The sequence below is a fragment of the Canis lupus genome, chromosome 24, assembly GCF_048164855.1.
Source record: "Canis lupus baileyi chromosome 24, mCanLup2.hap1, whole genome shotgun sequence".
Lineage (NCBI taxonomy): Eukaryota > Metazoa > Chordata > Mammalia > Carnivora > Canidae > Canis > Canis lupus.
In genome coordinates, this window is record NC_132861.1 from 27286297 (window position 1) to 27307919 (window position 21623).

Consider the following 21623-nt stretch of genomic DNA (forward strand, 5'->3'; position numbering starts at 1 on the left):
TACCTAAATATGTTAAGGACATCCTAACAGACCTGTGGTCTTGGAGATGGGGAGAAAGAGAGAGAGGAGCACAGAAGGACACACAGGGAGAATGTTTCCTCAAAGCCATTAGCTTGGAGCAAGAGGGGCTGAATTTCCTGAGTTCTTGCAACCAGCAGAACTTAAAGCCTAATGTTTAAAGGTCAATGTGTGGTGTCTAAATGGGGTATCTCTCTATTAGATGGGGGGGGGGTCCCAGATGTGGGGCAACAATTGGGTGAAAGCCAGTGGTTCTGGAGGTGAGAGCACTCAACTGAGGCAGAACAAAAGAGATAGAAGATAACTGAATACACTATGAGGAAGCAGAGGGTAGGACAGCAGAGGAGAGGCTTTCTGCAGAGAGGTAGTGTGTGGTGGTTGTTCTTAAAGGGGGAAGATAAAGAGGTATGACGACCTATGGAATCTTCCCTTTTTTGGTGTCTGTACCTAGTTGTAAGTAGCCCATTGGTCAGTTAGGATCTATGGATATCATGATGTGGGCTACCCACCCTACAGGTCTGGTGGTGTTAAGCCAAGTGGTTGTTGTGGACCTTTCCTGCATTCCATCACTCAAACCTCCTAAAAGTGGCTTCTACAAGTGTCTTGCCTGCAACAGAGCCCAGAGGACACAGCTCCCAGAGAGAAGGCAGGCAAACAACCAGGGAATAAAGGGCCTGGAAAGAGCATCTGAAGAATGCCTTTGGCACAGAGTAGGGAAATTATTCCCTGATCTCAGAAGGCATTCCTGGGAGGCAGTGTTCATGAAGATGCTTTTCCAGGAAAAGGGGAGCTGGCAGGTGTCTTTTCCCTTCCCCACCGCTCAGCATAAACACAGAGCCACCAGCAGGAGGCAGTGCAGTGCTGACACTGGTTGCCTAACTTGCTTGCACTGAGCCCCACCTCTGCGCTCTGATGAGCTTCTCCATCAAGCTTGCCTTCATCCTGGTGCTTTTCATATACTGATTGTGGCAGTAGTATCAGTAGTAGTGACAATAGCAAACAGTTATCGGGTGCTGACTACTGTACTGAGAAAGGCTCTTACCTCTCTTACAATCTCTGTTAAGTGGCTGAAAACACTGCTGTATACCTGTCTTAGATAATTAGCCCAGAATACCTGGCATCAGATTACTTTTTTTATCACACTATCAATTCTCCATAAAAAGTAGATTGGTTTTCTTTTTTAACCATAGCTGGGGGCATCACAATGCCAGATTTCAGGTTGTACTACAAAGCTGTGGTCATCAAGACAGTGTGGTACTGGCACAAAAACAGACACATAGATCAATGGAACAGAATAGAGAATCCAGAAGTGGACCCTCAACTTTATGGTCAACTAATATTCGATAAAGGAGGAAACACTATCCATTGGAAGAAAGACAGTCTCTTCAATAAATGGTGCTGGGAAAATTGGACATCCACATGCAGAAGAATGAAACTAGACCACTCTCTTGCACCATACACAAAGATAAACTCAAAATGGATGAAAGATCTAAATGTGAGACAAGATTCCATCAAAATCCTAGAGGAGAACACAGGCAACACCCTTTTTGAACTCGGCCACAGTAACTTCTTGCAAGATACATCCACAAAGGCAAAAGAAACAAAAGCAAAAATGAACTATTGGGACTTCATCAAGATAAGAAGCTTTTGCACAACAAAGGATACAGTCAACAAAACTAAAAGACAAACTACAGAATGGGAGAAGATATTTGCAAATGACCTATCAGATAAAGGGCTAGTTCCCAAGATCTATAAAGAACTTATTAAACTAAACACTAAAGAAACAAACAATCCAATAAGGAAATGGGCAAAAGACATGAAGAGAAATCTCACAGAGGAAGACATAGACATGGCCAACACGCACATGAGAAAATGCTCTGCATCACTTGCCATCAGGGAAATACAAATCAAAACCACAATGAGATACCACCTCACACCAGTGAGAATGGGAAAAATTAACAAGGCAGGAAACCACAAATGTTGAGAGGATGCGGAGAAAAGGGAACCCTCCTGCACTGTTGGTGGGAATGTGAAATGGTGCAGCCACTCTGGAAAACTGTGTGGAGGTTCCTCAAAGAGTTAAAAATAGAGCTGCCCTACGACCCAGCAATTGCACTGTTGGGGATTTACCCCAAAGATACAGATGCAATGAAACGCAGGGACACCTGAACCTCGATGTTTATAGCAGCAATATCCACAATAGCCAAACTGTGGAAGAAGCCTCGGTGTCCATCGAAAGATGAATGGATAAAGAAGATGTGGTTTATGTATACAATGGAATATTACTCAGCCATTAGAAACGACAAATACCCACCATTCGCTTCAACGTGGATGAACTGGAGGGTATTACGCTGAGTGAAGTAAGTCAATCGGAGAAGGACAAACATTGTATGTTCTCATTCATTTGGGGAATATGAATTATAGTGAAAGGGAATATAAGGGAAGGGAGAAGAAATGTGTGGGAAATATCAGAAAGGGAGACAGAACATAAAGACTCCTAACTCTGGGAAATGAACTAGGGGTGGTGGAAGGGGAGGAGGACGGGGGTTGGGGGTGAATGGGTGACGGTCACTGAGGGGGGCACTTGACGGGATGAGCACTGGGTGTTATTCTGTATGTTGGTAAATTGAACACCAATAAAAAATAAATTTATTATAAAAAAAAGTTGATTGGTTTAATCAATTACTTAGTCGACTTCTTTGCAAATAAAAAAATTGCTAAAATTTATTTTTCCATATCTGTAACCAAATGCTTTACAAATCAGCAATGCCAAATGGCAGATTTATGTATCTTTCCCTGTTGGGTAAATTTATTTCCCCTTTTTTTCAACACACACACACACACACACACACACACACACACACACAAATAATGTTTAAGCTATTTACTCTTTATCTTATCATTTTTTAAAGAGATTTATTCATTTATTTTAGAGAGAGGTCAAGAGAGCAAGCGGGAGTGGGGGAGGGACAGAGGGAGAGAATTTTCAAGCCGACTCCCCACTGAGCACTGGAATTGATCCCACAGCCCTCAAGATCATGACCTGAGTCAAAACCAAGAACCAGATGCCCAATCGACTGAGCCACCCAGGTTCCCTTAAGCTGTTTAGTCTTTAGATCAATTACAAGGACTTCATATATAAATTAATTTTGTACTAATATGAAACTTAATTGCACTATCAAGACAGGGAAGACTATCTTTCTCAAATCTTCTAAACAACTCAACAGAAAGTACTTTCTTCACAATTTTATTTCATTTGTGTTGTGAATATCCTTAAAAGATACATGCTAATGAACATTTATTGAGTAACCACTCTGTAGTGAACATAAGTCTAAGCAATATTTCAATACAAGTAATGGTCTATTACTTCAAAGCTTTCTGTTACTTTCACCTGGGTATCTTAGACTATGATTTTTATCTATTTAACTATTGAACTGCATCCAGTTGGATATAATACCCCACAGGTTTTCATGCCTAACGTGATTCCTACTTCTGTTTTCAGATATTTGGCATTCAGAATCTGTAAAGCTTAACACTTTAGAGATTTTCAGCTATAAATAATTGTTGCAACAGTTTCTATCTAGAAACAAAATACAAAGCATCAGTAATCAGACCTTTCTCTTTGTTCTCTGCTCTATCTAATAGGAAAAAGAAATGACTGTACTAAGGATTCAGGCAGCCCATTATTACTTAGTGGGTGGAGAGCTATTTTGGTTGACCAGGAGATGTCTTTATTCACAATTTTTAAGAATGATTTTTCAGATTTTCCCAGCCATTTTGTACCATTATATATGTATGTAGTATATATGCACATATATAATGCTATATATATATTAAGCACATATATAAAATGCTATATATATATTATGCGCATATATATACACACACACATACATATGTGCAACCCCTTGCATACCTATTTTGGCTTTCATGCCCAATGCAAAATCACTTGGAAGTTTTACTGGGCACTCCTATCTTTCTTCATTGTCTGGCCAAAGAAGTAAAAATATAAAAATCTTATCCAAAGAAGCCTTTGAATTTCTTTTTCTCTTGTTGATAAATTAACTTGATTCAGAACTTCCCTTCTTTGCTTTTTTTGTCATTCCGTAGTAAGGATGCTAAGATAGTGAGGCCATCTCACAAATAAGAAATCCAAAGACCATAAGAGTAGAAAACCTTTGTAACCACTATTTATTTCAAAGGTACCCACAATCAGCAACATCCTAGGAGAAACTCTTCAGCACAGTAAAAAGAAGTCTAGTTGTTTTGCAATGCACATATTACTGTTTTGTCTACAGCTCTCAATTTCCTTTACCTCTGACTGTACACCTGGACCATGCTTGTACTCATTGTTCTGCATCTTTCCCCTTACCCCAAACTATCATAACCTGATGGAACAATTCCAAGTTAGCAGGATGTTTACACTCTGAGAAATATATAAATTATAAAATTTATTCTTCAGTTTGTCCAGTGGCTTACAGAGTCACCCTGGAATTATGATCATGAGTCTTTAATATCAGTTGTTTGGGTTTTATCCTCTTCCTTCCAAGATCTGGCCCATTTCCCTTTTGTGTCCACAGTGCTAGGATTCTTTCATTTTATTATTATTATTAGCAAAATTAGAGAATCTCTGTATAACAAAAGGGTCTTCTTATGATTAGGAAATGTAAGGGACCCACTTGAGGCAGAGAATGAAATAAATGGATCTGCAATGAAAGTCAAAACTGTCATTGTTGTACTCCACAAAGATGGCTACAGCAATATACTTCCCAAGTCTTCAATCAATAGTATATCAACGCTCCTCCATGAAGACACATGGCCTTGAATATTAGCTGGCATTAGTAATTGGCTTCTATGAGCAATCTGAACTAACTTCCTAGTCTAAATAATACAAGGTGATACAGTTTCTTCCTGGTTTATATACCTGAGCATACGGACCATGAGAGCCCAGTGCTGACATCCCTGACATTGTTTTGTTAAAAAAAATCACATGTAAGGCCATGTAGATATGATGAAACTTAAAGAGTCAGACTGATCTAGCCATCAGCTTTTTGAGTCTCTCAGTTCAAAGGCCAGAAATAAAATATAGCATCTTCAGATTATTCACTTCTTACTCTGGAAGCTGGTCACCTGGTAAAAGGTAGAAAAACTATCTTCACCAAGTGATACTGAGACACAGATTCATACGCAAAATAAATATTGATATTTTAAGTCACTCAGCCCCAAGAGTTTTTTTCTTTTTTAATGTAGTAAAAAATAACTTAAAAAGTGGAAAAAAATATAGAAACAAGAAACAATCTAGGGCAATAGTCACCAAACACTGTAAAATGTTGTCCTAATTAAGGGAGAATGCTATGAGTGAACATTTTTAAGACATAAAGTGATGTCAGAAAGGTAGATCTACTCTAAGGAACCAAACCAATATCCTATTATTTGAAATAGGGCATAGGGCATATGTGGAGAACAGAGTAGTGAAGGCACTACTCAAAGTTATTGTAAGCATCAGAGTTAAAGAAAAAAATGCATATGTGTATCATATTAGCCAACAGATTTATATACACCATTAAATATATGTTGTATATAATATATAAAACATTGGTTTAGTGTAGAAAAATAGAACAGATGCAGGCAGGTTCAAGTCTTCAGCCTCTATTTGCAATGGTCAAAAATAAGTCACCAGATGAGGAAACTTTATGTTGTTTTGTTGCTAATAGACTGATGTCCTCTTGAGCAGGAGTAAGGTTATAGACTCAGGAGTAGGGGGATCCCTGGCTGGCTCAGCAGTTTAGCGTCTGCCTTTGGCCCAGGTGTGATCATGGATCGAGGCCCACATCAGTCTCCTTGCATGGAGCCTGCTTCTCCTTCTGCCTGTGTCTCTGCCTCTGTGTGTGTGTGTGTGTGTGTGTGTGTGTGTGTGCCTATCATGAATAAATACATAAAAATGTAATAAAAAAAAGACTCAGGAGTATTGATAAGAAGGTAACAACAAATAGTGATAAAATCACAATTGTCTGATGTCCTGGCTCACATCCCTGCCCCCTTCCTTACATAATGCTTAGGCAAAAGCTTAAGAATTTATGATAACCAGAAATTATAGATCCTACTCACATATGGAAGGAGAAGGAATTGTGCCTTTGAGAAAAAGAGAAAATTTGAAAAGATACTTCTTTGGAATATGAAGCAAATCTAAGAAAACATAGTTTTTCTTAATGAATTGATAAAAGATGTACAAATAAATAAGAAAAAAGAAAAGCTAGCTAATATAGCACTGAAAAGAAAAAAAAAACATTGTGGATAGGAAGCTATAAAAAGGGCACAAGAAAAAAGCACAAGATGTTAAAACGGCTATATGAAAGATATATTTGAGAAAACCAATCCATATAAAATTGAAAGAGCCAATACATAGAGAGGTTAGAGGCAGAGAGACACCTGTTGGAGTCAGAATAAAGATTGCATTTTTGTGTATGACCAAGTCTAGATAAATACAGCTCCCAGAATCATCATACTCAAATCTGTGACTAGAAAAAGGTACAATCATTTTGAGTTGAGTCTCATCAGATGCATCACTAAAATGAGGATGGCCATCAGTGCCATCCTGCAAATGCATTGCCTACTGGAGTCTATACACTGTTTGTTCTGTGAAATTACCACAGACATTTTTTTTTCTCTCCCTTAGTCTTGAAAAAAAGGGGATTAGTTAGCAACATTTTCCTTGAATTAGAAATACACTGGTGTAGAATCAGGAAAAAAAATATCAAAATGAGCCAGCAGAATTAGGCAGAAAGGATCATAGAGATTTAAATTTATACACATATCACAGATTATCTGGGCAACTGATACATAAAATGAAATGAAAATAGTCTTGCACTGAAGTCTGTCCACTGTCAAAATATTTAACAGAATAGCTGTACATTAATAAATTGACCACAGTCCAGCATGTGGACCTTAGGTTTTCAAGGAAAAGAATATTGGCCTACCTTATTTATTATACTTCATCTTACTGTGCTTTGCAGATGCTTGGGTTTTTTTTGCAAATTGAAGCATTGTGGTTACCCTGAACCAAGCAAATGTATTGGCATTATTTTTCCAGGTTTTGTTCACTTAGTGTCTCTGTATCACATTTTGGCAATTTTCACAATATTTCACATTTTTAAGTTTTCTAAAGATTTATTTATTTATTCATTTATTATTTATTTATTTATTTATTTATTTATTTATTTATTTATTTATGAGGGAGAGGGGCAGAGAGAGAGAGAGAGAGAATAAAAAAACAAATAGACTCCATGTTGAGTGCAGAGCTCAACACAGGCTTGATCTTATAACCTTGAGATCACTACCTTAGCTGGAGATGCTTAAGTAGAATCAGATGCTTAACCAACTGCACCACCCAGGCATGTCATATTTTTGTCATTATTACATTTGTCATGATGATCTGTGATCAGCAATTTTTTATGTTAGTTTTACTTTTTTATATATTTTTAAAGATTTTATTTATTTGTTCATGAGAGACACACAGAGAGAGGCAGAGACATAGGCAGAGGGAGAAGCAGGCTCCATGCGAGCCTGACGTGGGACTCGGTCCCGGGACTCTAGGATCACGCCCTGAGCCGAAGGCAGGCACTCAACCACTGAACCACCCAGGCATCCCTGATATTATTTTTATAATAGTTTTGAGGCACCATGAACCACATCCATATAAGATGGCAAACTTAAATCAACAAAAGTGTGTGTTCTGACTGCTACACAGTGATGGAGCCTTCCTCCATCTATCTCCCTCTCCTTGGGCTTCCCTATTTACCAAGACAAAAAAAAATTAAAATTAGTACAATTCTTCACCCTAAAAGGCCGATAAGTGTGCAAGTGAAAGAGTCACACATCTCTCACTTAAAATCAAAAGCTAGAAATAATTAGGTTTAGTAAGAAAGGAATGTTGAAAGTTGAGATAGCCCAAAAGCTGGGTTTCATGTGCCAAACAGCTAACCAAGTTGTGAATGCAAAGGAAAAGCTCCTGAAGGAAATTAAAGTACTACTCCATTGAATACACAAATGGTAAGAGAGCAAAGCAGCCTTATTGCTGTTATGGAGAAAGTTTGAGTTGTCTGGATAAAAGATCAAACCAGCCAAACCACTACATTCATATAAGCTAAAGCCTCAACCAGAGCAAGGCCCAACTCTCTTCACTTCTGCTAAAGTTGAGAGAGGTGAGGAAGCTGCAGAAGAAAAGTTGCAAGCTAGGAGAATTTGTCATGAGGTTTAAGGAAAGAAGCAATCACCATAACAGAAGTGAGCAAGGTGAAGCAGCAAGTGCTGTTGTGGGAACCACAGCAAGTTACCTAGAAGATCTAGCTAAGATAATTAATCAAAGTGCTTGCACTAAACAATAGATTTCCAATACAGACAAAACAGCCTTCTATTGGGAGAAGATGCCACTAGAACTTCATAGCTAGATAGAAGAAGTCATTGCCTAGCTTCAAAGCTTTGAAGGATAGGCTGAGTCTCTTGTCAGGGGCTAATGGAGCTGGTGAATTAAGTTGAAGCCAATGCTCATTATCATCCTGAAAATCCTAGGGCCCTTACTACTTTTTTTTTTTTTTTTTGAATTAAGCAGAAATTTTATTTCCAAGCTCATCCAAGATTATTACAAACACAAATAAAGTATCCTTTTAAAAGTGTCCCAAATTAAATCAAAGGCACATTACCAAAGTAAAACACTTGTGACATTAAGAATTCAGTTAGGCTGTAGTATTTTCACATTATTTTGTTTTTAATCATTTGCAATGTTCCGAAGATAACATTTAAACATTTTTTTAAAGACATGAAATGTAGGTTTCTGTGTGTGTGTTGTTGTTGCTTTTTTTTTTTTTTTTAACAAAGTACATCCACAACTATAAAGTAAAGGAATTAAGACAAAGACCAAATCTGCTTCATACACAGGATGGAGCAATCTAATACACAACATAACATGAATCTTTCCAAACAAATTTGTTAAGAAACAGCTCCCATATTTAGTGTTACAAAGAGTCTTCTCGTTTAGAAAAATCAAGACATAATTTAATTAATAAAGTCTGTTCTCCCCCAGTTTTATACTTGCTTATTTAGAAACTGTAAATTCATGAGAAAAGAACAAGTTTTGTTATGGTATAAAAATCTTAGGAACAACAAATTACAAATACTCAATTTTTTAACAAACAAAAATGTTTGCCTTCCCAAAATGTAAACATCCAGTAAGTAAAACAACATAATATTCCAGGTATAGAAACACCAGTAATTCACTTATGAAAGAGGTGTATTTGGTGGTCTACTTTCCTTGTGTTCTATAAATGAAACACCAAAGCCTGATGACCACAAACCTGTTTACAGCATGATTTTCTGAATATCTTAAGTACACTGTTGAGACAAGCTGCTCATAAAAAAATTATTCCTTTCAAAATATGACTACTCATTGTCAATGTTCTTGGTCACCCAAGTACTCTGATGGAGATGTAGTAGACTCATGTTGTTTTCATGACTGCTAACACATCTATTCTGCAATCTATGAATCAATAAGTAATTTTGACTTTAAGTCTTAATATTTAAGAAATACATTTCTTAAGGCTAGAGTTGCCATAGTGATTCCTCTGATGGATCTGGGCAAGTAAACAGAAAACTTTCTGGAAAGGATTCAGCACTTTAGATGTCATTTAAGAACATTCCCAATTCATGGGGAGAGATGAAAATATCAACACGAAGAGGAGTTTGGAAGAAGTTGATTCCAGTCCTCATAGATGACTTTGAGGGGTTCAAACTTCAGTGGAGGAAGTAACTGCAGATGTGGTGGAAAAAGCAAGAGAACTAGAATTAGAAGTGGAGCCTGAAGGTGGGACAGAGCTGCCACAATCTAAACTTTAACAGATGAAGAATTACTTTTTATGGGTGACCAAAGAATGTGGCTTCTTGAAATGGAATCTACTTCTGGTGGAGTGCTATGAAGATTGTTGAAATGACAACAAAAGATTTAGAATATTACATAAACATAGTGAAAAGATAGGAGCAAAGCTCAAGAGAAATGACTGAAAGAAAGAAATTTTGAAAGAAATTCTGCTGTGGGTACAATGCCATCAAACAGTATTGTGTGCTACATTGAAATTGTTCAGGAAAGGAATAGTCAATTGATGCAGTAATCTTCATCATTGTCTTATTTTAAGAAATTGCCACAACTACCCCCAACTTCATCAATCACCACTCTGATCAGTCACCAGCCATTCACACTGAAGACCCCCCACCAGAGAAATTAATTAATTAAATATTAATTAATTAATTATGTTTATTTATTTATTGAATATATGAATTACTGAAAATTCAGATGATGGTTAGCATTTTTTAGCAATAAAATATTTCTCATTAAGAAATGTACATTTTAAATGTTATTTCATACTTAATAGACTATATTATAAGGTAAACATAGCTTTTATGCATTGGGAAACCAAAATAATTGATTTGACTGACTTTATCGCAATATTTATTTTGTTGTGGTAGTCTGGAACTGAACCTGCAATATCTCCCAGGTGTGCCTGTACACGTGTCAAGATGCTAGAGGATAATTCAGTATGGGACAATAAAAGACTGACCAGAATACTGATTAATTTACAACTGACTACTCCCATTTGCCATCTATGTACATCTTCTTGCAACAAGATGCCTAGTACAAAAATAGATCTTACATCTCCAGTATAAGAATTACTTACTTAGGTAACTGAGTACCTCTATTCTAGCGACAGGTGGGCGAACACTTCAGAATCTTCCTATTTCTCTGGTCTTTCCCCCTGCCCCGGCCTTTTTAAAAAATGTATGTACATGGAGATTATAACAAATCTTTTGACAGATATTTGAACACTTAACACTATTACCATTATAAATCAGGCTATGGTACTTTGTTTCACAAATCTCAGTAACATTTTTATCAATCACATGTTCATCTTTTTTAGTTTAGTTGCAAAAGGGTAAACTTATCTACCAACTCTGGGGCATTTTATCTAAAAAATTATGTATTGAGTATGGAAATATACAAATAGCTCTTTATTTGGCTAATGACAATAATGATAGTGGGAAATGTGAAGTCAGAAGTAGTTTCCAAAAAGTCAATATTTGTGCTATTTTGATAGAATAATCCCCAAAATTGTGATTTTTATTCTGCACCAAATTGTTGCTTGTCTTCTACCATGTAGGGATACTGTGATTCTGTCCTGATCTTTAAGAACAGATAACTTATTTAAGCACATATGTTTAAAATAAGCTTTGTCCTCATGAAGTAGAGACTTCTTACTCTCCTAAATATAATGAAAGATAATTATGTGATCTCTCAGATTTTATATTGGTTCTAAGTTGTTTAGAAAGTATGAATTTTGAGACACAATAAAATGTATTCATTTTAGAAAACAGTATCCAAAATAAGTATAATAATCATATTAGTAAAGGGGAATAGACAAAGAACTATAAAAACTTTTTAGAAAAAGACAAGGAACACAAGCAGGGTGTGGGGAAGGGCAGAGGGAGAGAGAATTTTACGCAGGCTCCACACTCAGTGCAGAGTCCAATGCAGGGCTGTATCTCACAACCCTGAGATCATGACCTGAGCCACAATCAAGAGTCAGATGTTTAACTGACTGAGCCACTCAAGTGCTCCTGAAATACTTTTGAACTACAAAAAAAAAAAGAAAGTTTCTAATCAATATCCATACATATTTTAGGAATTCATTCAAAAATTAAAGACATTTATTTCACAATTATCATTTAGTTTTGATAGTATAAATATGACAGCAGTACTATTCATAGTAGTGCACATATAGCAATGAAGAAAACAGGCAAAATTTCTGATTTATGGTGCTTACTTTTTTTTTTTTAAAGATTTTATTTATTTACTCATGAGAGACACAAAGACACAGGCAGAGGGAGAAGCAGGCTCTGTGCAGGGAGCCCAATGTGGGACTCGATCCCCGGTCTACAGGATCATGCTCTGGGCTGAAGGGAGCACTAAACCACTGAGCCACCTGGGCTGCCCCTGGTGCTTACTTTCTAACGAGAGGACATAAAGAGTGAGTTATTCCATTTTAAACACATAGACATTGGTGTATGCAAGGAGTTGCAAATAATCCAGTATGGATGGAAGTTAATGAAAACAATAGAACAATAAAGTTAGATACAGTTGGGATGGTAATCAGGTAATTGTAAAAATATTGGGGTTTTACAACATCGTTTGTAATTATGAGTGATATGGGAAGCCATTAGAAAGTTTTGGAAAAAGGGCAGCCCTAGTGGCTCAGCGGTTTGGTGCTGCCTTCAGCCTAGCATGTGGTCCTGGAGACCTGGGATCGAGTCCCATGTAGGGCACCCTGCATGGAGCCTGCTTCTCCCTCTGCCTGTGTGTCTGCCTCTCTCTGTGTCTCTCATGACTAGATAAATAGTCTTAAAAAAAAAAAGTTTTGAAAAAAGAATGAGAGATTACACTTTTAAATGTCTTAGGATGTTTGGTTGTGAAGAATTATATTAAACTAAGAACAGAATCTAGAAAATTGCTAGGAGACTATTGAAGAAAAAAATGAAGGACAGAGACATGTTACTTTGGGCTAAAGTGACAGAAGAGGGGGTGATAAAAGTGTAGTTAGATTCTAGACATATTTTTACATCAAAGAACAAGATTCTCATCTCATCAAAAAGAGTTGTGGAAATAGCAGCAGTCACAGATGAGACCACAGATGATTGGTCTGAGTAATACAAGATGGGTTTGCCCTTAACTGAAAAAGGATAGCCTGTAGAACAAGGAGATTAAGGGAAGAGAAGAATAGAAGTCTAGTTCATAGTATGTTAAATTTATGATGACTGATAGAATTCTAAATGGAGGCATTCAGTAGATAGTTCATATATAAGAAAGCTACAGTTCAGAATATGAGGCAAAGCCAGGAATATAAATTTGGTAGTCATCAACACAATCATATTTAAAGCTATGAAACTGAGTGATATCATCAAGAGAGTGAGAGAAGCAAGAAAAATGAAAAATTTCAAAGACAGAGACAAGAGCTCTTCAAAACTTATGGACAAGAAAAGAAAGTAATTTGAGAACAAAAAGACTGAAAGATATGAAACAAGACAGAATAATATGGTGCCTTATAAGTCAAATGAAGAAAGTATTCATCAACCATGTCAGATGTAATTAACAATGCCAGAGAGAATTAATATATTCACAGAATGCTTAAAAATTCCAATGAATCTATTTTGAGATTTACTACATTTTTAAACATCAGAGAGTGCTTGTGTGGACCAAAAGCAAGTACAAGATTGCTCATAGAAGCTTTACTTAAAATTGTTTGAAACTAGAAATAACCCAAATTTCCTTCAGTATTAGAATTATATATTCTAAAATAAAACATTTGCATAATGGAATTCTGTGCAACAATAAAGTAAAACACTAATAACAGAAAGAATTAACCACAGACAATAGCATAAATCTCACTGATGCATGAAGAGTAAAAGAAGTCAGAAGAAAAGACTATATACTGTTTGATTCCATTCATGTCGAGTACAGTTAGATAGAATCCATCTATTGCTAGAGATATTTTTTAATTAATTAATTTATTTATTTATTTATTTATTTGAGAGACAGAGCAGGAGAAGGGGCAGAGGGAGAGAGAGGGAGAATCTCAAGCAACTCTGCGCTAAGCATGGAGCACGGTGCAGTACTCTATCTCACAACTCTGAGATCATGACATGAACTGAAACCAAGATCCTGAAGCTCAGACTGAACCAGACTGGGTCATCCAGGTGCCCCATTGTTAGAGATATTTAAATTGTGATTACCTCAAAGGTAATGGTAGGAGGAAGGAGGAATCCTACTGAGATGCTGAAAACAAACTATTTTGATCTGGATATTGGAGAGATGTATCTATCTAAAAAAAGATAAATTTGCATATTTATACATGGATGTATTATAACATAAATTATATATTTATACACATATACACTTTATATAAATGATATATAACTACATATATAGTTATTCATCTATTGCCATAACCAAATTTCACTGAGAAAAATTGAAATAACCAAAAGGACTCTCAACACTATCTATTGATGTCTGTACCAAATAATTCTACCCTCCCTCTTGTAATTATAGAGATTTTTATAATCATATATAAAGCCAAATATTTCAACCTTGCAGTAGATTTCATTCCCTCTAGTTTATTCAATAACATAATTCCAGCAATTCTTTCTTCTCTACCCTTGCCTTAGCCATAAAGTCTATATTAAAACAAAACAAAACAAAACAATTTACTCAATGATTTGATTTGTGAGAGATGAAAATACAGCAGAAACAGTAAAAGGTGGAAAAGTTGGAGTCTCAGTTTTTAGACGGGAACACTGTTAGGTTGTAAACAGTTGATTGAATTGATATGAGAGTAGTGTTGCTTTAGAAAATAAATTACATAATAATGCAATATGTGCAATTGCTCTGGAAGTTAATAAGATAACAGAATGCATGATATTACATCACCCTAATGACATATGACCTTTGCATTTCTGTATACTCAGTTGTAAAAAAGTTCAATACTGTACCAACGTGCCACAAAATTTGCCCATGAAAAATAAAGGTCTATTCTAACAAATACAACCATTATATAGTAAAATAAAAATATTAAAAAGATTTTATTTATTTATTTATTTATTTATTTATTTATTTATTTATTTATTTATGAGAGAGAGCAAACGAGCATGAGCTGGTGGAGTGGCAAAGGGAAAGGGAGAAGCAGACTCCTCACTGAGCACAGATTTGGGGAGAGGGGCTGTATCCCAGGATTCTGAGATCATAACCTGAGCTGGAGTCAAGACACTCAGCTGAACCACCCAGGCTCCCCAAGGCCAGATCTTTTCTAAATTTAAATGTGTTGTCTGTCCCTCCTGGTGATTTCTTTCAGTGGATCCTACATACTTATAAAATACTTTAAACATATTAAAGGTATAAAAGAACTTTAATGAAATCTTTAATCCCCAAATTATCAAGATTTTGCCACATGTGGTTAATATGTTCTTTTTCCTTAGTCTTTTTTGCTAAAGATTAACTCAAACCACACATGCCATTTCACCCCTGAAACTAAAAAAAAAAAAAAAAAAGAAAGAAAAAAGAAAGAAACCATTAATACCAAACTTAAGTATTTTTTGATATCAGTTAATGATCAATAATCAACTTTTCTGTCATAAAACAATTTCTCCATATTTATGTAAATGAGAATTCATACCAGGTTCACTCTACATTGCACTCAATTGTGTTTCTTAAGTTTCTCATATTCTAGATAAATTCCTCTCTACCTACCTATATTTGTACCTTGATACCTTTAATTTATTGTGGAACCCATATTAATGGTCTTGAAGAAAGCATTATTCCTTGGATATGTCTGGTTTTTGAGATGTGCATACATTGTCACTTGTTTTTCCATGTAAATGTGATTAGACCTTCAAATTTTGATGATATGTATACCAAGTCTTTCAGCAAGGAGACATAGTAGATTGGTCTCATTGCTTGAAAAGCACACTGAAACTTGTTGTCTCATCTTTTTGGGGATGCTAAAGTTGAAGAATAGATTTAGATGGTGACAGCTTCCCTTTTGTATTTGTACAGTGTTCCAGTTAACTTTTCATGCCATGTGTTTTCCATTGATACCATGAATCCATTAGTACAATGAAATTTTGGGGGATCCCTGGGTGGCTCAGCAGTTTAGCGCCTGCCTTCAGCTCAGGGCGTGGTCCTGGAGTCCTAGGATTGAGTCCCACGTTGGGCTCCTTGCATGGAGCCTGCTTCTCCCTCTGCCTATGTCTCTGCCTCTCTCTCTCTGTGTCTCTCATGAATAAATAAATAAAATCTTTAAAATAAATAAATAAAATGACATTTTTCTGCACTTTGTTAAACAAACATGATTAACACAAACTAATATTGAAAATAAGAATTCAGTTTTTTAATTTCTGAACATCATATTTTGAGACAAGAGTTGATCATTTCAAATGAAAATTTACACTGAGACTAATTATTTACTGAAAAATTTTTATACATTGACCTTAATTATTAATTATGTTATTTTAAAGCTAATCTGCCCACTGCTTTCCCAGTCACACACACACACATAATAACTATGAGTGCTCCTCTGAAAGATAATGATAACACATAAAATACAATCATTAACTTGTAGAGAGGAAGCAATATTAAATACAATATAAATCTTAACTGGCTAATTTTACAATGGTTAATAGGAGAAAGTTCTCTGCAAAAGCCACCCAGTGCAGTCTTACGGTGTCAGAGAATTCACGTGCAGCATATGATGTGACTAGAGATTTTGTATCATGATACAGTAAACAAATTATCTACAATAAGTAAAACAAGATACAATAGTGCTTAGCATAAAACAAATTCTATTCAGAAATGGACTCAAGCATTGTTCAATTGTTGAGTGTGTCTGCCTTGGGCTCAGGTCTTAATCCTGGAGTCCCGGGATGGAGTCCCTCATGGGGCTCCCTGCATGGACCCTGCTTCTCCCTCTGCCAATGTCTCTACCTCTCTCTCATGAATAAGTAAATGAAATATTAAAAAAAAAAGAAAAAAGAAAAAAAGATTTGGGGATCCCTGGGTGGCTCAGCGGTTTAGCACCTGCCTTTGGCTCAGGACGTGATCCTGGACTGAGTCCCGCATGGGGCTCCCTGCATGGAGCCTGCTTCTCCCTCTGCCTGTGTCTCTGCCTCTCTCTCTCTCTCTTTCTCTCTGCGTCTCCCATGAATAAATAAATAAATCTTAAAAAAAAGATTTAAGACAGAAAATAAGATAACAAAGATAGATAATTTTAAAATATTTCTTTGAAGTTCAAAATTACTTTTAAAATTGTCTTCCAATCTGTTGAAATATTAAAGTATGACATATGTAAATTTAAAGTGCACAGTGTGATTATTTGATACACGTATATATGCCAAAATGATTACCACAATAAGGTTAGTATATACCTCCATCCCCTGATATAACTAACTGTGCGTGTGTGTGGTAATATAACACAAGCGGTCTCCCAACCAGGTACTAACCAGGCTCGACCCTGCTTAGCTTCCAAGATCAGATGACATCTGGCACGTTCATGGTGGTAGATTATTCTCCATACTTTGGCAACCACCATTCTATTCTTTCTATGAGGCTGGCTTTTTTAGATTTGACATATAAGTGACATTTTACAGTATTTGTCTTTTTCCGTGTGAGTTATTTCACCTAGGATAACACCCTCAAAATTCATTCCATGTAATTAGATTTGAAATTAGGAATTGTATTGCCTCTGATTTTGTTAATCCTTCTCAGCACTGCTTTGGCTATCTGGGATCTTTTCTGTTTCCATACATTTTTTTAAAAATTTTCTCTTCCTATGAAAAATGTCATTAAGCTTTGATAGGGACTGCATTGAATCTATGGATGGCTTTGAAGAAGTATGGACATTTTAACAATATTAATTCTTTGGGTCCAAGATCATGAAATATCTTTCCATTTATTTGTGTCTTCTTCAATTTCTTTTACCAAAGTCTAATAGTTTTCAGTGTGTGAGTATTCCATTTTCTTGTTAAATTTATTCCAAAGTATTTTATTATTTTTAAAATGACATAATAAGTGACATTGTTTTCTTTATCTTTCAGATAGCTCATTGTTAATATATAGAAATTCAACTGATTTTTGCATGCTGATTTTGATTTTATAACTCCATTAAATATGTTTACTAGTTCTGAGTTTTTTGGTGGAGTCTTTAGGATTTTTCTATATAAGAGAGTACATCATAGCAGAGACAATTTTGCTTCTTCCATTCTGATCGTGACTGCTCTTATTTTTTTTACAACTGATTGCTCTGGCTAGTACTATGTTGGATAGGAGTAATAAAAGTGAATACTTTTGCTTTGTTCCTAATCTTAGTAGAAAGCTTTCCATCTCTGACTGCTAAATATGATATTAGCTGTGGGCTTATCATATATAGATTTCATTATGTTGAATTTAGTTCTTCTATTCCCAAATTGTTATGACTTTTTATATGAAAGATGTTCATTTTTGTCAAATGCTTTTTTGGCATTGGCTTATATAAATCTCACGGGATCATGGTATTTGATTCTTTTAATGTGCTGTTGAATTTGGTTTGCCAGCACTTTGTTGAAAATTTTTGTATCTATATTCATCAGGAATACTGCTCTATATTTTTCAGTATCCTTATTTTATTGGCTTTGGTATCATGGTAGTTCTGATGCTGTAAAATGAATTTAGAAGTATTCCCATCTCTACAGGTTTTTTGGAAGAGTTTTAAAAAGATTGGCCTTAATTCTTTAAATGTTTGATAGAATTCACCAAGAAAACCATGTGGTCTTCGGTTTTAATTTATTGGGAGTTTTTTGATTACAGATTCAATCTCTTTACTTGTAATCAATCTGTCCAAATTTTCTTCTTTTCATATTAAACTACTTCACACTAAAGAAGATAGATTTAAAAAGCTACAGACATGGAAGGTATGGAAGGCCTGGAACCTCATACCTTATTTTTGAAGATGTAAAATGATTAGTACACTGTGGAAAATGGATTAAAATTATTTTTAAAAATTAAGCATAAAATTTCCATTATGACCTAGGAACTTTTTATGTAGGTGTGGATACAAAAAGAAAAGAAAGGAAAATATATCAATACAAAGTCCTGTGTGCAAATATTCACTGAAAAATTATTTCCACCTTCCAAACTGAGACTGGATCTTATAGTGAGTTAGTTTAGCTTTGTAAGAAACTACAAACTGTTTTCTAAGTCTCTACCACTTTTTATTGCCATCATCAATAAGTGAGCATGCCACCAAACAATAGCACAATACACATTCAAGCTCACAGGAAACATTCTACAGGATATATCACATTAGGTCACAAGGAAAGGAGCCTAAGCAAATGTAAGGAAATTGAAATTCAACAAAGGATCTTATCCAATTACAGTGCAGTTTAATACACATTTCCTTAACAACTAATAATGTTGAGTGTAATTTCATAGTTTTTTTTTTTGTCATTTGCATTTTTGGGGGGAGAGTGATTATTCAAATATTTTCCCTTTTTTTTTTTTACTTGCATTACTACTATAGTTATTATTAAGCTGTGAGAATTCTTTAAATATTTTGTGTATTATCAAATAGGATGTATGATTGGTGGATTTCTTTCTCAGAGTCTAGGACTCACATTTTCACTTTCTAGATCATGATTTTTGACACAAAGTTTTTGAATTTTATTGAAGTCCAAATTATAATTTTTCAAATTATAATTTCTTAATCACTTATGCTTTTGGTATTGTAGCTAAAAGAAAACTTGCTTAGTCCAAGGTTATGAATATTTACTACATTTTCTTGTAAGCTTTTAAAATTTTTCACTATAACATTTAAATCTATGACCCATTCAAGACAATTTTGGTGTATGATGTGAGATTTGGGTCTAAATTTATCATTTTACGAATGGATATCCAATTGTCTTACAACTATTTGTTGAAAAGACTTTTTACCGGTATATTGCCTTCATGTTCCAAATCAAATAACCACAAATGGGAGGATTCATTTTTTATTTACTCCCAATTCTATTTTATTGATTTATAAGTCTATCTTATGCTAATACCACAACGTCTTGTGAATCAACCTGGCATATAAAGGATAAATCCACTTAATCGTAGACAATGTTTTCACCCTTTCTATTTTTTTAGAAAAGCTTTTGTATTGTGTAGAAAAAGTTTAGTATTTTTTTTCAAAAAATATTCATAGAATTATGATCCTGGGTTCTCTTTGTGAAAGGCTTTTAATTATTCAATTTCTTGTCTTTGACTACTCATATTTCCTATATTTTCCTGTCAGTTTTAGTAACATGTATCCTTCTACAATTTGTTCATTTCCTGTAACTTCTCTTATTTATAGACATCAAGTTTTTCATATATTTTCTTATCAACTTGGAATTATATTGATAATTTAAAAGAACCAACTTTTGGTTTTATTAACTTTTTCTGTTTCATATCTTATTGATTTCCCTACTATTCCTAATCATTTTTTTCTTCTATTTGCTTTGGGTTTAGTTTGTTGTTCTTTTTAAAATTTATTCAGGTGGAAGCTTAGATTAGCAATTTGAGATCTTTCTTCCTTTCTAATATGATCAGTTTATTATGAAAATGTTTAATGTTGTGCCATCATGAATATAGATTAGGTCAAGAACTGTGTACAACATAGTTCTCTTCTTAAGATTAACATTGTATCTTCTAGTTCTTACAAAATCCAAAGGGAATCAATTGTACATGAGTGCCTCCCTTCTCCTATTCATGTTACATCTTCTATTTTCCAGTGTGTTCTCCTCTCTGTCTCCAAATGAGTTCAGGGCTTTCAATGAAGATTTATATTGGCTGTGATGATCAGTACATTCAAATATCTATTCTTTGGTATTTTCTTTATTAGACTTAACACATCTGAATTCAGCTTTTTTTTTCCTTCTCACACTACTATAAATATATTTCAATGATTTATTTCCATACTGTTAACAGTCTGGATGCACAGAGGTAAGGAACTTGTATGTAGAACATTTGCAGAAAAATGAAACCAATTACACTGTAAAATCACCTGCTTCTAGCAAATATTTTTTTAGCTGTTATGATAAAAATGTCTGTCTCTTTAATTACTTAAGACTGCATTTCTTAATGTTCCCTCACGTAAAGTATTCTAGGCTGATACATTTCAAAGAGAGGGAAAAGTATTAGTATTTTCCAAGCTCTAGTATTTTTTTATATAGCAGGTAAAAAAAATCTTTGTTTTTATGCTTAACACTATTATTTGCTATTTGAAATTCATTTAAAACATGTATGTTAAAACTTGTGCATATGAAGACTACTTTGTAATCAGTTCAAAATGTCAGATTAATTTTTTCAATTAAACATTACTGTAGCCTATTAAGTGTTAGGCATTTTACTTCAAATAGAAACACCAAGCTATAATCCTAATTTAGGAAAAAGGAGACACAAATATATTTGATATTGTACTCCAGGTAAATAACTATAAAATAATATTTGTTTTTTTTCCTTTGGATATGCATTTGAAAACTTAATGCTTATGTGTCAAAAGTACTTACAACAAAGTATAGATATTTTTAGTTCTTAAATTTTTCCCAATATTAAGGTATTTTATTCTTGAGCATCAGAGGTAGATGGATGTGCTTGGCTCTGACAAGGATAATATAAGATTTTTAATGCCAAATATCAATTGCCGGATATGCTTTTCTGTATGAAAAATGAATACAAATAAGGTCAAGTACTTAGTGTGCATAGCATGACATTTCAAAATGTTTCTATTCACATATCTTGTTTTCAGAAACATTTTAAACCTGTCAGTTGGTTAAAATTAAATGACATTCCTTAGGACGTCATTATTTTAGAACCTGGAAGAGGAGAATAATTATTTAATTATCTTCTTTTAAATTAGTAATATTGCAGAAAGAATTATATCATTGTTTAAAATTCAGGGGTGAAAATAAAGAAGACTACATTAGAATGATTCTGAAGTATAACTTTAATTTCAGGAATCTAG

The 21623-nt window shown here is 34.7% G+C and overlaps 1 protein-coding gene and 1 long non-coding RNA gene across 7 annotated transcripts in view; one reads left to right on the forward strand and one right to left on the reverse strand.

The window, feature by feature from the left end:
* LOC140615919 (uncharacterized) overlaps positions 1 to 21623 on the reverse strand; it is a 48687-nt gene that overhangs the window by 16506 nt on the left and 10558 nt on the right. Inside the window, exons 2-3 of one of the 2 annotated variants that reach the window (XR_012016425.1) lie at positions 13849 to 13937; positions 4457 to 5148 (exon numbers count right to left, since the gene is read on the reverse strand). This is a non-coding gene — a long non-coding RNA (uncharacterized lncRNA). Of the gene's footprint in view, positions 1 to 4456; positions 5149 to 13848; positions 13938 to 21623 lie in introns of those variants that run through there. The other variant, XR_012016426.1, reaches the window with a different exon arrangement.
* LOC140615916 (disintegrin and metalloproteinase domain-containing protein 20-like) overlaps positions 1 to 21623 on the forward strand; it is a 161455-nt gene that overhangs the window by 16386 nt on the left and 123446 nt on the right. The window lies entirely within an intron of this gene.